Consider the following 17,699-nt stretch of genomic DNA (forward strand, 5'->3'; position numbering starts at 1 on the left):
ATGTCGTTGTGTTACCCCCATCTGGTTAAAGTGTTAGTTTGCGTTTGGATGTCTGTGTTTTTTCCTAGAACCTCATCCACTCTCTGCACGATCACTCAGCCACGGACACTTACCTTCGGCTCTATTCCCCGCAGTTCCTGTGCCACTCTCTCCTGCTGCCTCACGCCACCAAGACCCGGACTTCCCACCTACACTCCACCTCAGGCCGGATTTCTCACCAACCACCGTCTCCCTGGAGTGTTATCGTCCCATCGTCTTTGTGTATCATTGTTCTACTTGTCTTCATTTCATTAAATCCTGTTAACTCGCATTTGTTTCCGGACTGTCTTTCACCAGCCGTCACAGAACGATCTCACCCAACATGGAAGCAGCGAGCACCAACACCCTCACCGATTTCATGCACCATAGCGTCAAGAGAATGGATCAGCAGCAGGAGAGCATCTCGAACACCGGACGCGCTGTCCAAGCGCTGGTGGCACAGGTGTCCGAGCTCACCCAGCAGATCCATCAGCTCACGTCTCCCACTGCGCCCATCGCCCCGCCTGCGCCGACCGTTCCCCCGGGGATTCCCCAGGACCACTTCCGGCCTGAGCCGCGACTTCCGGCACCGGAGAATTACGCTGGTGAGCCAACTTATTGCAGAACATTTCTTAACAAGTGCTCTATGCATTTTGCTCTGCAGCCCCGCACTTTCGCCTCAGAAGAATCCAAGGTAGCGTTCACGCTCACACTATTATCAGGCAAGGCTGCCTTATGGGGAACGGCGGTGTGGGAGAATCAACATCCGTGCTGTGCCTCGTTCCACCTCCTATCTGAAGAGATGAAGAGAGTTTTCGACCGGGCCGCGACCGGCAGGGAGGCCGCCCATCGCCTCTCGGAACTCCAACAAGGACACTCATCTGTCACTGAATACTCCATCGAGTTCCGGACCCTGGCGGCCGCGTGCCAGTGGAACGAGGCGGCGCAGTGGGATAGATTCCTGCATGGGTTATCCGACCGTGTTCAGCAGGAGATCTACCTCCTCGAGCTGCCTCCTACCCTCAACGAACTCATTGACCTGGCGTTGCGGGTGGAGGCCAGGTTTAATCGCCTGGGCCGTCAACACAGTCCCTCCAGACAACCCTTCTCTTCCGGTAGGGGGCGCTTGAGTCGAGAGAACACGGTCGGTTCAGTCGACGATCACGAGCCCATGCAGGTGGGTCGAGCTCGGCTATCCCGGAGGGAGAGGGAACGGCGGAGGTCCCAAGGACTATGCTTGTACTGTGGAGGCGCTAATCATAACAACTACTCTTGCCCGGTAAAAGAGTCAGCCCGATAGTAAACCTGAGGCTACTATCGGGTGGGATCTCCGCCGAGAAGTCCTCACCCACATCCTCGACCCTCCTTCCGGTGAAACTGCGGTGGAGGAATCAACATCATGAATGCCAAGCTCTTCTGGACTCTGGAGCCGAAGGTAACTTCATTGATTCTTCACTTGCACATCACCTGAACATTCCTGTCCTTCCTGTGTCTCTCCCCATCCATGTCACCGCACTCAACGGCCAGGAACTGCCTCCTGTCACCCATCATACTGAACCCATCACACTCATCACATCCGGCAATCATCAAGAAACTATATCCTTTTTTCTCATGGACTCCCCTGTTGCTCCCATTGTTTTAGGTCACCCCTGGTTGTCCAAACATAATCCACGAGTGGAATGGGGTTCGAACACTATCACATTGTGGAGTGAAAGTTGTCATGAGTCTTGTTTGGTTTCTGCCTGTCCTGTTGTTCCTGTGTCTGTCTTTCAGAAGGAGATCATGGCGTTGCCAAACGTGCCCGTAGAGTATCTGGACCTGAAGGAAGTGTTCAGTAAGTCCCGGGCTGCTTCTCTTCCTCCGCATCGTCCCTACGACTGTGCCATAGACTTAGTGTCAGGTAAATCTCCGCCTAAAGGCAAGTTATACTCTCTTTCTATTCCTGAGAGGGAGGCCATGGAGAAATACATTTCTGATTCCCTAGACTCTGGATTCATCCGTCCTTCCTCATCTCCAGCGGGGGCGGGGTTCTTTTTTGTGGGTAAGAAGGATGGTTCTCTGCGACCTTGTATTGATTACCGGGAGCTGAACAACATTACTATTAAGAATACTTATCCATTACCACTCATGTCTACAGCTTTCGAGAAGTTGCAGGGAGCATCGGTATTCACAAAATTGGATTTACGTAACGCTTATCATTTGGTCCGCATCAGGAAGGGGGATGAATGGAAAACTGCCTTTAATACCCCTAGAGGGCATTTTGAATATTTGGTTATGCCGTTCGGGCTTTCCAACTCGCCCGGGGTTTTCCAAGCACTCGTAAATGACGTGTTGAGAGATATGGTAGATCAGTTTATATATGTTTACCTGGATGACATACTGATTTTTTCTTCATCTCTCCAGGAACATGTCCAACATGTCAGACGAGTGCTCCAGAGGTTACTAGAGAATGGGCTTTTTGTCAAGGCGGAGAAGTGCGTATTCCATGCACAGTCGGTCCCCTTCCTAGGGTTTATCGTGTCGTCTGAGGGAATACGAATGGACCCTGACAAGGTAAAGGCTGTGATAGATTGGCCATCTCCAGATTCCCGTAAGGCCCTACAGCGGTTTCTGGGGTTCGCCAATTTCTATCGGCGTTTCATTCGTAATTACAGCCAACTAGCCTCACCTCTGACAGCCTTGACTTCCCCCAGTACTCCGTTCAGGTGGTCTGACGCAGCTGAAACTGCGTTTTCCAACCTAAAGAGCCGCTTTGTTTCGGCTCCCATCCTTGTCGCCCCTGATCCCACACGGCAGTTCGTGGTGGAGGTCGACGCATCAGAGGTGGGGGTAGGAGCAGTGTTGTCCCAACGTGCTGCTTCAGACGATAAGGTCCACCCTTGCGCGTTTTTCTCTCATCGATTATCTCCTGCCGAACGTAATTATGACATTGGCAATAGAGAGTTGTTGGCGGTCAAATTAGCGTTGGAGGAGTGGCGCCACTGGTTAGAGGGTTCAGGGGTTCCCTTTATTGTTTGGACCGATCATAAGAATTTAGAATACATTAGAACTGCTAAAAGACTCAATTCCAGGCAGGCTCGGTGGGCACTTTTTTTCGGTCGTTTTGATTTTACCCTATCGTACCGCCCGGGTTCCAAGAATGTTAAACCCGATTCTTTGTCACGTCTTTTTGATCCCTCCGCCCGTCCCGTTACTCCTGAGTGTATTTTGCCTGAGAGATTAGTTGTCTCAGCACTCGTATGGGAGGTCGAGTCGAAGGTCAAGACGGCCTTAGAAGGGGTAACCCCTCCGTCCGGTTGCCCACCGAACCGCTTATTTGTGCCGGAGGAGTTAAGGTCCGAAGTTGTCCGGTGGGGTCATTGTTCCAACATGGCTTGTCATCCAGGGATAAGTAGAACTAATGGGTTGGTTAGACAACGATTCTGGTGGCCACGTATGGCTCGCGACGTCCGCGATTTTGTTTTGGCTTGCTCAGTGTGTGCCAGTGGTAAGTCATCTAACCGATCTCCTGATGGGCTCCTTCAACCGCTATCTGTCCCTTCGAGACCCTGGTCACATATCGCTCTAGATTTTGTTACCGCCCTCCCGCCCTCTAATGGCATGACAGTCGTTTTGACTGTAGTGGACCGGTTCTCGAAGGCGGCACATTTCATTCCCTTGCCCAAATTACCTACAGCCAAGGAGACAGCGGTTACTGTGTTAGATCACGTCTTTCGGCTTCATGGCCTCCCGGTAGACGTGGTCTCAGACAGGGGATCCCAGTTTATATCCAAATTTTGGAGAGAATTTTGCAAGTTATTAGGAGCGTCAGTTAGCTTGTCGTCGGGTTATCATCCCCAAAGCAACGGACAGTCTGAGCGAGCCAACCAAGATTTAGAGAGGACGTTGAGATGTTTGGTCTCCAAGAATCCTTCTTCCTGGAGTCAACAACTCTCTATGGTGGAGTACGCCCACAATTCGTTGCCAGTGTCTGCTACGGGCCTCTCTCCGTTCCAGTGTAGTGTAGGGTACCAGCCACCAGCATTTCCCAGTCTGGAATCTGAAGTCACGGTCCCCTCCGCTCACGCGTTTGTCCAGAGGTGCCACCGCACCTGGACCAGAGCCCGTGAGACTCTGCTCCGGGTGAGGGAGCGCACTAAGGCCAAGGCCGATCGCCACCGGTCAAAGCCTCCCGTCTACGTCGTGGGTCAAAAAGTGTGGCTTTCTACCAGTAACATTCCATTGCGATCCGTTTCTAACAAATTAGCTCTCAAATTTATCGGCCCGTTCACTATCACCAAGATCATTAGTCCGGTGACAGTCCGCCTCAAACTACCTCCTGCGTACAAGAGGATACACCCCGCCTTTCATGTGTCCAAAATTAAACCCGTGTTTTATGCACGTATTAATCCGCCTACTCCGGTTCCCCCGCCGCCGCGTCTCGTAGAAGGGGAACCAGCATATTCGGTTAATCGTATTCTGGACTCGAGACGGAGGGGACGAGGATTCCAGTATCTGGTGGACTGGGAAGGTTACGGTCTGGAGGAGAGGAGTTTGGTACCTGCTAGGGACATATTGGATCACTCCCTTATTGATGAATTCAATCAGCAGGTAGGCCCTTCTGGGAACTCCAGGAGGAGTTCTTAGAGGGGGGGGTACTGTCACGGTTGGTAAACCGTGATCTCGGGTTGTTTACACTTTGTGGTGAATTCTGTGTGTTCTGCGTTTGCACTGATTAGTTGTGGGCGTCTCCGTTAATTGTATCAGCAACAGCTGCCACTCATTACTCATCTCCTATATATATGGCTTGTCTCACGTCTTGTGTTTGTGAGATCGTTGTTTCATGTCGTTGTGTTACCCCCGTCTGGTTAAAGTGTTAGTTTGCGTTTGGATGTCTGTGTTTTTTCCTAGAACCTCATCCACTCTCCGCACGATCACTCAGCCACGGACACTTACCTTCGGCTCTATTCCCCGCAGTTCCTGTGCCACTCTCTCCTGCTGCCTCACGCCACCAAGACCCGGACTTCCCACCTACACTCCACCTCAGGCCGGATTTCTCACCAACCACCGTCTCCCTGGAGTGTTATCGTCCCATCGTCTTTGTGTATCATTGTTCTACTTGTCTTCATTTCATTAAATCCTGTTAACTCGCATTTGTTTCCGGACTGTCTTTCACCAGCCGTCACATGAAGTGCCATTTAGATGTTTTTACACACATTTTAATGCAGCTCCGTGGAACATGGAATATTTTAACCTGAAGTTACAAATGAATAAATAATATTTTGATATTTTAAAGATAAAACATTGAAAACTGATGTTGAAATTATTAAAAAAATGAAAAGGTACCTAAAATGTGAAATTAAAATCACCAATAGGTTGCAGCGAGTCACTGTTAATAAGTGAGTCATTGCGATTGAACCAAATCATTTAAACAGTTGATTCATTCAACACTTTAATGTTGCTCAGAGACGCAAAACTTTGGGCTGCAGCAGGTGCTGCACTTTTTTTTCACTTCTTAAACTATTGTGAATTTACATTCTGCATTTAAATTAATTTACCCACTGCAAATAATCCTAGGGGTGGCCACAGGGGTGGACAGAGTTTATACAGGGGTGGCCGTGGCATGAACAACAGACTGACTCGTTCTCGAACAGCAACCATAGGGCAATTTTAGACAAAAATGGGGGGGCAGAGCAAAGAGAAACATGGCCATGCGATAAAATGCTATTGTGAAAGTTTTCACAAATCCAGCTCAACCTAAAACAATGTTATTTTATTCCAGCAAACAGCTTGTTTATTGGTAATAGACGTTAAACATGAAGAATGCCTTTCTTTCACATTCCTTACTGGCAGACTTACCAAGGGGTTTACGGACAAGAAAAAATTCACAGATCAAGCTGGTGAAGATGACACCGGTTTCACTCCTCTAAGTGTCCAACTTTCGGAGCTATAGGCATTATAAAAATACGTTTTTTTAATACCATTTTCATATTTGCATGACAGTTACAGGGGCTTCAATTCTGTTAATAGTCAATTAAACTGTATAATAAACATATGTTTTTCATTATATAGTACTCAATGTTTTTTATTGTATAGTGTACATATTTTAAATGTGATTGTAAATAAAAATTTAATGAATGTAGTATATATTTATGTTATATTTGGGCGACCCCATCGTTAATTTCCTTTGATGACGTTTGCAGGGCTTTCCGAATGAGCGGTTATTGTCATTGAAATTCCACTTCAACTGATATTCCATGCTCAGGGAGTAGGGAGCAGTGAACACTGCGTAGGGAGTGTCCTGTCAAATGTAATGCACCTCTGTTTTCTTTTTTTTTCTTTTTTTTTATTTAACAAATAATATACTAAATGATTATAAAGCATCATTAAACATGAAGAACATTAAAGGTAACATTCATATCAATGAAATTAATGAGCATTCGATTCACACATTAAATAAAAATAAAAATAAAAAATAAATAAAATTAAAATTAAAAATAAAATAAATAAAAATAAAAACACACGCAAACAAAACATAACGGAAAGGGGTATACATATATAATTAAAATAAAGAATAGTGATGGCCGATTCGTGAACGAATCGTTCAATTTAACCGGTTCTTCTTAGTGAACCGGTTGAACCAGTTCACCAAATCGAACTGAATCGTTTGAAACGGTTCACGTCTCCAATAAGCATAAATCCACAAATTACTTAAGCTGTTAACTTTTTTAACGTGACTGACACTCCCTCTGAGTCAGAATAAACCAATATCCTGGGGTAATCCATTTACTCAAACAGTACACTGAATGAAATGCTGTGAAGACCGAACTGAAGATGAACACCGAGCCGAGCCAGATAATGAACAAACACGCCCACTGCTGGAGCAGTTCTCGTTCTTGAGTCAAGAACCGGTTGCTTCGGTTTTCGGATCACCAGTACACTCAACCGAGAATCGTTTCTGTCGGGCGTGTTCGAATTGAGAACCGATGAACTGATGATATTGCGCATGCGTGTAATTTTGTAAGTATTTTGTTAAACATCGGAAAGTGTGATACAATAACTATATTTTATTTTGATTTTTTTGATTATTTTTTTTTTTGATTAATGTTTCCAATCTGTATATTGTATATGGGTCATTATACGAAAACGTGCCATTTCCCACTTTTAATGTTTGATTTTCAAATTTCTGTTTTGAAAATCTTTAAGCCCCTTTTTGGATTAAGTAGATCCTTACCTCTCAGGAAAATGTGCCGTGCCATCTCAGGCTATCTTATTTTTTTCATTTTTTTCATTAAACTAATTTAAATGTGTGTTTTTGGTCAACCCTGTTACCAACATATTAATTACTTTTTGAAAAGGTTTTAAATACATGTATAGAACAAATCTGATATACTGTGGAAGATATACTCCCCCTTGTTACATTAAGAGTGTTTGTGAATTGAGAATATTGAAAGTTTTATTTTTTTAAGGGGATGAATACGTTCATTTCCAAATTACACTCTCCCAGCATCTTCTGTTTTAAGAAAAATGTATGGAAACAAAAATTAAACACCTCAATTCAATTTTGAGTGGATTATTAGCCTCTCTTACTAAACATTTACAATTAATTGATTACATTTTTATTTACATTTTTTAAGTTATATTAGAATATTATACAAGTAACAGGGTTGACACATCAGTTACAGGGTTGACAACAGCTACCGTATTGATTATACTGCTTGTTTGAGTTACAATTATGGTTGTAATGGAGTCTTAATTGGACATTCATAAACCTTTAATTCAACATGACTAATCAGCATATTATGTAGACAGCTCTATTGAGATATTTTAGTATAAAAATGATGAAAAACCGAAACTTATCTGTTTGCATGAACTTTAACTTTAAAATGTTTTAACTGTTGCCCCGCCTTCTACTTCTCAAACCTCATACTTTCTATGATATTGTACTGAGAAAACACAGATTTACCCATTCTGTGTTGGTAGTGGCGTGTACCACAGTTTGCTTTGCCAATTGAGAAACTTGATTGGTAAACGGTTTGCCAGAATATACCCTGACCCAGATCTATCCCGTTAGTGAAGCATTGGTTTCCACACTGGTTTCATTAAATAAATAAATAAAGGAAATTATTATTTTAAAAGATTCACGAATAAGAATCATCTGTTCACGAATTGGATCGTGAACTTGCATTACCGAGCCAAAGATGATACTGAACATTTCGAATGAATAAAGAAGTTCATCTGTAAACCACATAAAGCTATTGTTTGACTTCATAAACCTTTATTTTATGCATGCTTCGTATGGATCTGTTGACTGAATGCATAGTGTGATTTCTAGGAGAATATTTGTGTCGTTATGTGCTTGTAACGGGAAAAAATCAGTCGCGGTATTGTTTGAAATCCCCAAACTTAAATATTAAATTAATAAATTACATCAAAATAAAAGTAATCACTGGTAATCTAAAATAGTTTTCAGATGTTACTGTAATCTGATTACCCCTTATTTAAAATGTAATTTTAACGAAATACAGTTACTCATATTTTGTATTTTACATACGTAACGCTGTTACATGTATTTCGTTACACCCCAGCCCTGATTATTTATGATTGTGTAGCATACTGTAAATGTAAGTAGTTCACATGCCATCAAATAATCATACAAGTCACACAAGCTTGATTTATTTTTTGACAAGAAAACTTTTTCAAACTATTTGGATGGAGTGCATGTATGGAGAGTATCCCAAATGCAAACTGAAAAGCTTGTTAATTTATTGACTTCTCATAATAAAAAAAATAATGACTTTTGATTTATAAAGCACATTTATAAAACCCAATGCACTTGTGTGTATCAGTATAGATCAGTAACCTCAACATATTTTAGCCTATCTATCAGTAGAATAAATAAAAAAAACATGATTTTTAGGGATAAAAACTGTAAAAACATGTATATTATGTATACTATTTGTAAGAAAAGTATGTCTGTTAAAATTCTCAGTCATCCAGGTCATAGTTATCCAAGAAGGGTTGGCTCAGGGGTGACAACCCCACAGAGGTTAAATGCCTGGCACTCCCCATCAGTCATTTAGAAATGAAGAAACCCCTTGGATGAGAGGCAATAGCTTCAAATATGGACGTACCTAGTCCAGTTGCCCTTGATTTAACCCTTCTTGTGTATACAACATGGGTAAGACACACAAAAGCGTACTTGGGTCAACCCTCTTACCCTGGAATGGTTACAGGGTTGACGGTAACAGGGTTGACAAAAAAGGTTATTGCCGGCCATTACTAGCCATGAGGTATAGGTAATGACACTACATTACGTGCCTTAATGAGAGGCTTAAATATTATCATATATGTAAATTTTTAAATATGTACAAAAAACTTTTTAACATATGCTTTTCTGGTAACAGGGCTGACACAATGAGCGTGTCCCTGTCTTTCAGACATTACATAACCTCAAAGAAAATTCATTAAAAAGAAGAGAACACTTACTTGTCTTCTACCATCAACTTCATGAAAGTCAGATAATGTCACTTCCTGGAACTGATGCAACTTTTGGAACAGTCCATTATCTTTAAAGAGGTGTTTTTATAAAAAGTAACAGGGTTGACGAGAACCTAGGGACCCGACTAAATTGTGTGTTTTTTTTATTTTATTTGACACGTTAAGAATAAAATCCATTTATGACTAATGAACTGACACTTAAGGCTTTATACAAGTATATGTTTTTTTATGATAGTTTGACTTTTTTGGCCTCGATAGCAAGTAGAAGTAGAAAAATCTTACTGAGGGACAGGCCATTTTCAACATTTCTTCAAGATGCTTTGTACAAAAATGTGATTAAAATCCTTTAAAAACCAAAGAAACAGAAAATAATTTATTCTTATATTATGAGACATTATGGAAACTAAAATATAAAATATTCTATTTCTTTTATGTTTTATTAAGATTTACAGAGCTTTTTTTTCCTGAGGGACACAAAATGGCACGTTTTCGTATAATGACCCATATAATGTATAGGCCAAATGGGTTTTCTGTCGGATGCGTCCGAATTGAGAACCGATGAACTGATGATACTGCGCATGCGCGATTCAGCGTGAAGCCAACTGACTCACAGCATGTCTGAACCGAAGGGATTCTTTTGGTGATTGATTCTGATTCTGTACTATTAATGTTATGAGCGCGGGTATTTCGAGGGCTTGGATGAAGGGCAATCTGGCGAAACGTAAGTTCATTTAATAACAAATACATCGCAATGGATTATGTTTAGTAAGTGGATCATGGTTTCTGCGCTGATGACACCTAATTTATTTACTTTATATCTTCAAGACTTAAATCCTCATATGCACATTATTGCTGTTACTGTATTTAGGTGTTGTTGCAAAACTCAACTGTAAACTTTTCATGATTATGAGGTTTTAACTGACTAAAGTTATGATTACTGACTTTATATATTTGAATGTTTGATAGACGTGACGCCATTACGTCATCGCTAATGACGTCATTACGTCGAGCGTGAAAGAACCGATGAACCGGTTTTTTCAACCGGTTTATTGAATCGAACCGTCCAAAAGAACCGGTTCGCGGAAAAGAATCGAACTTCCCATCACTAATAAAGAAGAGAAATGTCGCACCTCTGTTTTCCCCCACCGACTCTGCCCACACAGTGATGCGACACGGAACAACCCAGACAGCACATGTACGTCTGGCCGACGTCGGCCCAATATCTAAACGTCGGCCTCTATACCTAAAACATCTATAAAACATCGGCCTGGCGGAGGCCGATATAATTTGGTCAGTGCTCTGTTCTCCAGCTCATCAATCGTCGGCCCTGAGTTGGTTCACGACCGCGGGCCGATGCCGCGCTTCTCTGTGTGCGCGTGCCCAGTATTCGTCTCTTTTAGCCACCCAGAGAGAGAGAAGAGGATAATCCCAGCGACATCTGTGGCTCTGAGGTAACGTTACGATTTCACTTCAGCTCAATTAGACAAAAAATACTACTTCGTTAATTCTGTGACACTGAAAAAGTACTAGTAATACAGTCTATGGGCAGCTGAAGAGTCTGGCTTATTTTCAAATAATGTTACCGTTAACTTTTTGAGCCAACGGTCACGGTAGCGATTTTTTTTTACATTAATGTTAACGCCTTAATGCGTTTTCAGAAGTTTCTCGGAGGGAAAATGTAAAAGCGGGTTATTAAAGAGAAGTCCTGACTGCTTTTTCACCGTGTTTTTCACTCTTTTACAGGCTTTCAGAAATAATCCGGTGAAATAATATGGTGAGCTATTGTTGCTGTTGCTTCTGAACTACAAAATGATTTTTAAATTTATTATTGAATGAGACTGTACATTATAAATGCAATGCTTTAACTCTAGATGTTTGTGTAAATGCTGTGTGTGCGTTAAGTCCTGCGCGAGCGGGGAGCAGAGTTGCCATGGAAACGGGGCGTCAACACAAAAACCGTTACTGGCAAGCAGTAATCTCCGTCTCTCGCTGCAGTTTACACTGTTTTGGGTAAGTTTAGTCGCTAAAATCTCACAAATATTACATACAAATGTTCCTGACACGTTTCTTGCTTGTTATTGACATGTTTCAATTACATTTATTTTATAGAAACGGTTTAGTTTCTTCGAAAAAGTCTGTTAGCATCTTAGCAGTTTTCAGGTAGGCTATATAGATTGAGCTCTTGTTGATGAAACTCTGGGCTTTTAATCAAATCTTCGTGTGTGTATGAGATATTTTGATGGCACTTTGAATGTTTTGCTGGTGATTTGTCAGTATGTTATTGGAAAAGGCTGATTTACTGAATCGATGACGCCACTTACAGTGAGAGTGTAATCGGCTGAAATCAAGTTCACATTAGTTTCGATATTTCATTATAAATAGATATTAATACAAATTGTTCTGTGATTTCAGGAGGACAGAAAGAAACTCTACAGAACAGAAGTGAAGCTCCAAGATTTCAACATTTCTGAAGGGAGATTCTGACTTAGAAATACAGGTGACCTGAAGAAGCTCATGAAAAACATGAATATGCCTTTTTCAGAATACATTTCACCAATTTTAAGAAGTCCCTGACATCATAACGTAAGTCACACTCAACCTAAAACTAAAAATATAGATTGTGTTATTTTAAGATTATATTTTTAGTAGTAGAATATGTATATTACATGTTATTATAATTGTTATATATTATTCTGTCTTTTATCTCCATTTCACCTCTACTCTAGCTTGTTTCCTTCTAATGAACCTGGAACTGCAGAGTAAATATTGTTGACTCTGTGTCAGATTGCTTGTTTTGTTCCTGGACTCTTCAGTGATGATGAGCAGAGTCTGAGTGAACCTGCTGTCAGACAGTAAGTACCGTGAGGTTTCAGTCAGGGCCTTCAGTAAACAACTGTTAGATACCTGTACACATCTTACACATCTCTGTTACAGCTAACGCAGCCGTATGTGTAAAGGTGCGGTCACACTAGCCTTTGAACGTGCAAAATTATTTCGGACGCCGCTGCGAATATGAGCGGGAGCAAGATATAACGGTTTCCCCTTATCACAACATGGGTTAATCTGTGTACAATTGTTTAATTATGTCATCCTGGTTAGGGTTGGCCTGATTGACGATGTCATCGTCCATTGCCGATGGCTGATAGACATCACGATGCTGCGCCGGCAAACGGAAGTCGCGTTCTATAGACAGTTTCTATAGACAGTTGTGAACGTGCTGACAGCTGGTTGCCCAGGCTATGGATTAAAGGTAATACTGTTGTAAGTAGTGTTCATTTTCTCCTAAATACCGATCATTTCACTTCATTAGACCTCAATGTATCACCAGTAGCCAACGGTATTGATTTGGTCCTTTTTTTTTTCTGGACATCCACACAGCACCACAGTATTATCAACTAGTGATCAACCGATAGTGGATTTTTCCAATACTGATAGCTTTTAAACCAATAGTTTTTAAAATGAATACTGAACAAAATGGATACTGAATGAGAGCAGCGGTCTGCGGTCGCGCTGTGGGTTCCCGGGTTTGTGTCCATTCTCGGACCATTCCATGTATTTCAACTGTAGAAAAGGTTGTTCTGAGCCGAAACTGACTTCTTTCATATTTGTCGACCAATATACAGAAAACTACATCAGTATATCATCATAAACACAAACGTTTTTGTCTTACATGAATGTAAACAGATGAGAAAGAAAACACACAAGTACAGTTTTTTTGTTTAAAGAGACAACAGCCTAATAAACGCGCTGTCTGTCATTCATGTTAATCAAAGAACAAAAGAAACAAAAGAAAATCATTCACTGATCTCGACTGAATATATTTGATAACTTTAATTGATTAATCTTTATTTTATTTATAAAAAGAAAACTATGCAGTGTTTTTTAAACTTTTAATTACAGTTTCTGTACCTGAAATTTTGTTTAGTTGTATTTAGGATATTGCTAATTGATTTGTTTGTTCATATCTTACTACTGACTGGTTACTTGTCTTTAACACTTTAATATTTTTATTAATTAATTGTTTTTGTTATGGTATTTTTTATTTTTTTTTAAGCACAGGCAAATTTCCTCTTGCAGTGTTTTGTAAGCTGCTGATTTTTGCTCATGTTATTCAGCTGCAACAGAATGCTTTGTAAAAAGACAGAAACATGTTTGACATCTAAATGTTTGACTTAATTTTTTTATATTGGATTTTTTATCTTATTGGAATCTAAACTAGGAATCGATAAGCTGCTATTTTAGAACAGTGCATGATTATCTAATCATGTGCAGCTTCTTTGAGAAGTCACAGTTATCACACACACCGGATGCGTCACATTCAATTCAAGCAGCGGTCTAAGCTGTTTATTTAATCACCAAACGGACATAAGTTTGCTTCAGGAATGAACTATGTGGCATATGTGTTTAAAGTTCAGTGTTAAAAAAAAAGAGCAAACGGAAAGAAAACGCGCAATCTGTATTACAGCTTTCTATATGAAGCATACAGACTGTATTAGAGCCACAGAAAGACGAACGTTTTGCTGTAAAATGCACAATACATAATTTATAGCCTAGGGTGAAGTCATTATGTAAATTTAAAATGATTTGAGATTAATATAATGTTATTTAATAGAAAACTATGTGAACGGCTGCATCACGGAAAAATATCTCCATGGATTTTGCAGATAACCGATAGTTCTACAAATCAACTATCGGTGCCGATTAACCAGCAAAACCAATGAATCGGTCAACCTCTGTTATAACAATGTGCATGATACAATACTCATCAAATAATAAAGAACTCTTTTCATGTCCCTTGACTCAGATTAAAAAGTAATCACGGCCAACAAAATAACTTGTGCTTGGTGTTAACTGTTAGCCACTCATAGCACTCGTAGTTGCAATCTTTGAAATGGTGCATAAAAATGTTGCTGGCCTTCAGTTTAGGTTTAGGTCTTCCTTTCTCAGTTGTAGGTCTTCATTTCTCAGTTATTCTCTTTTTTCTGCAAAATAGCACTTTAAAAAAGCATTTTAGTAGATTTGCAACCAGGTCTGTAGGCTGTATTTTCTTTTCATTTAATTTCACTTTCGTACTTTGGAAATCCCTGACTAAAAGGGCAGTCTAACGCTGGGGTAGCACTGGGCACGTCTCTAGACCCAGAGGGTGTGCTGTCATTGAATGTCAAAATTTTGATTGGCTGATGATTCTGTCATTAATGCTCGTAACAAATCAGATGTGACTTCTTTCATCAAAAGGGGAGCACAATCTGTAGTGCTGGCCATAGACTTTTTGTAATGTAGGATATTCCAGGTCAACCTCAACTAAACTAATCACAAGCAATTTGTGAACATTACACAAATGTAAATGATAACTAAATAGTCTTTAAAAGCTTTTTTCACACAATTTTGTTTTTTATAGGGCCCACCGCTGCTGTCAGGCAACATCTCCAAGATGCTAGAAACTGCAGGACCAGTAAGTACAATCTTGAACATACACAACTGTATCATAAGTTTGGGAAGGTATGGTTTTTTGTGTTTTTGAAAGTCTTTTATGGCAACCACAGTTTAATTTATGAAATGAATACAATTCACTACAATTTAAAATAATAGTTTTCTATTTGAATATATTTAGAGAAGTAATTTATTCCTGTGATGGTAAAGCTGTATTTTCAGCATCATTACTCCTGTCTTCAGTGTCACATGATCTTCAGAAATCATTCTTATATTCTGATTTGCTTCTGAAGAAACATTTCTGACTATTATCAGTGTTGAAAACCGCTGTGTTCCTTCATTTTTTCAGGATTCTTTGATGAATAAAGTTTTAAAACAGTACAGTGTTTGAAACAGAAATGTCTATTTTAACTTTTGATAATTGATAAGACAGTGATAATAATTGAAAATATTTATTGAGCAGCAAATCAGAATGATTTCTGAAGGATCATGTGACACTGAAGACTGGAGTAATAAAAATTAGCTTAGATCACAGAAATAAATTACATTTCACAATATATTCACGTAGAAAACTGTTGTTAAATTGTAATATTTCACAATATTACAGTTTTTTTACTTGCTTTTGATCAAATAAAGGCAGCCTTGGTGAGCAGAAGAGACTTATCTCAAAGACGTAAAAAGAAAATCGTACTGACCCCAAACTTTTAACGGTAGTATAAATTACAAATATAATGTTCCACCTACTGAAATGTATATTCCATTCTAAAGAGTTGCCTGTTCCACAAATATTACATTTACAGTGATCACGTGAAACACTTCATCAATAAACTGATTTTTGAGAGCATTAGTGGCAGTGTGTCGATTTTTGTTTATTGATTGGTGAATTGGAAGTGGATGTGCGTTTATTAAACCTACTTGTGATTAAATCAGATATATATATATATATATATATATATATATATAGCAAAATAAGCTCAAATTGAGGCAGCAGCAGCTATGGTGCATGGCCTGTAGTGAGGTCACTAAATTCTAACACCAAGAATTTATCAAAGTCCACTAAAGGAAGCCAAACCTATTGGTATTTTACTTTGAAAATAGCCTTCCTAATAATATTTGGGGCTCGGACACACTTTTTTTGTTGTTGTTTAAATTAAATTAAAATACATAGTTTAGTATTCACACAACACATCTAATAACCATGCACTCCAGTTATATATGATTAAATAAATAATATTTTGTCTGAAATAATATGAACAGCAGCAGCAATTCTAAACTTTCTCCTTTTTATTTCCTGTTTCTATCTCAGGATGGCCATCCCAAGGTTTCTAGAGATTACAGCAGCTCCTGACTGAATCCAAACTCACTTTTGAAGACTTCAGATGACACCAACGCTCACAAAGACTACAGACGACAACTGTACATGAACACACAAAACAAATATTATCCTTATTTTGCCTATAAGGGTAAATTTGATGATTTTCAAACTGCTTTATTGTAACGTCTCTTATATCTGTAAATGAACAATATTTACTCTCTGAGTTATGTGGACCTACATGTCCCCTTTTATTTGTAAGCATCACTTTAAAAATGTTGAAAGATAATGTTAATGTTAACTGAATACAAAACTAGAGACATGTTTAGTAAGATTTTATCAGAAAATGTTTTTGAACTTTTATCATGCAATTTAAAACATTTTAATTGCTTAATTAGTATTGTTTGCCTGGTTTTATTTTGTGTTTATGTAACTCTTTTTAAAAAGTTCTTGGCATAAAGTTCGCATGCGATGCTGACAGCACTGAACACATGACTTTTTATTATGAACTAGATGGTCTTCCCAGTGAGTCTCAGTCATCTCTGGCTTTTTAAACTGTAACCTTGAAACATGCATTTCCTGTAAACCTACTTTGAAATAAGTATTGTCAAAAGGTGCTATACTCATACAACATTTAACCATGCAAGGACTGTAGTAATGGTTATTTTTGTTTTTACTATGGGTTTACTGCAAAAGCTGTAGTAAAATCATGGTGATTGTAGTAAAACTATGGTTGATTTTGTTTTTTCTATGGTTTTACTGCAAAAGCTGTAGTAAAATCATGGTTATTGTTCAAAAGACTACAAATAATCCCGAATTATACACTCTTGATCAAAGCATCTGGTAAATGTTATAGTATTTGTACATGTAATATGAAATAAATGAAAATATTAATAAAGTTGCGTCTGTTCTTGAGAGTGGTGTGTATTGTTTCATTATAAACCAGCGGCGGTAGCCGCGGGTGATCCGTAACGATGAGCAAAACGCCGGTGAACCGCGTCCACGCAGAGCGGCCGGGATGTATCGTCTCAGCATCGGCCGGAGAGCATTTCCGATCAGAGGCCGACGTCGCCGAGACATCTTGCCTATTAGCAAACGCTCCCTGAGCGATATCGTCCCGATGGAATTTTGTAGGTCGGCTCGACATCGGCACAACGTATGTGTGCTGTCTGGGAAGTCATAGGGCATTTATATAAAACGTCCCTGGGAAACAATCCCACCCACATTAGGGCATGTGAACTACGGCTGTCTGATTTAAAAATTTTCGGAATCGATTCCAATTCTTGGTCCTGGAATTGATTCCAAGAATTGATTCCTCACTGTTGTTTTCGATTATTTTCAATTCTTTTTTTTTCTTTTTTTTTAAATTGAAAGAATCTCACCATGATGACTCCAGGATAGGTCGTATAACGTATCCGTCCTATAATATGAAGCTTTGTTTGTAGAAAAAAATAATAAT

General features: G+C 39.8%; 1 long non-coding RNA gene across 2 annotated transcripts; it reads left to right on the forward strand.

Annotated features, from left to right (window-relative positions):
* Positions 1–12,290: 12,290 nt before the first annotated feature.
* On the forward strand, positions 12,291–16,421 carry LOC113069645 (uncharacterized). Of its 2 annotated transcripts, none has more exons than XR_003279779.1 (4): positions 12,291–12,350; positions 12,598–12,759; positions 14,897–14,950; positions 16,235–16,421. It is a non-coding gene; the product is annotated as an uncharacterized LOC113069645 (long non-coding RNA). The 2 variants fall into 2 exon arrangements; XR_003279778.1 differs by having other exon boundaries at positions 12,598–12,748.
* The last annotated feature ends 1,278 nt before the right edge of the window (positions 16,422–17,699 follow it).

The sequence above is a fragment of the Carassius auratus genome, unplaced genomic scaffold (genome assembly GCF_003368295.1).
Source record: "Carassius auratus strain Wakin unplaced genomic scaffold, ASM336829v1 scaf_tig00002013, whole genome shotgun sequence".
NCBI lineage: Eukaryota > Metazoa > Chordata > Actinopteri > Cypriniformes > Cyprinidae > Carassius > Carassius auratus.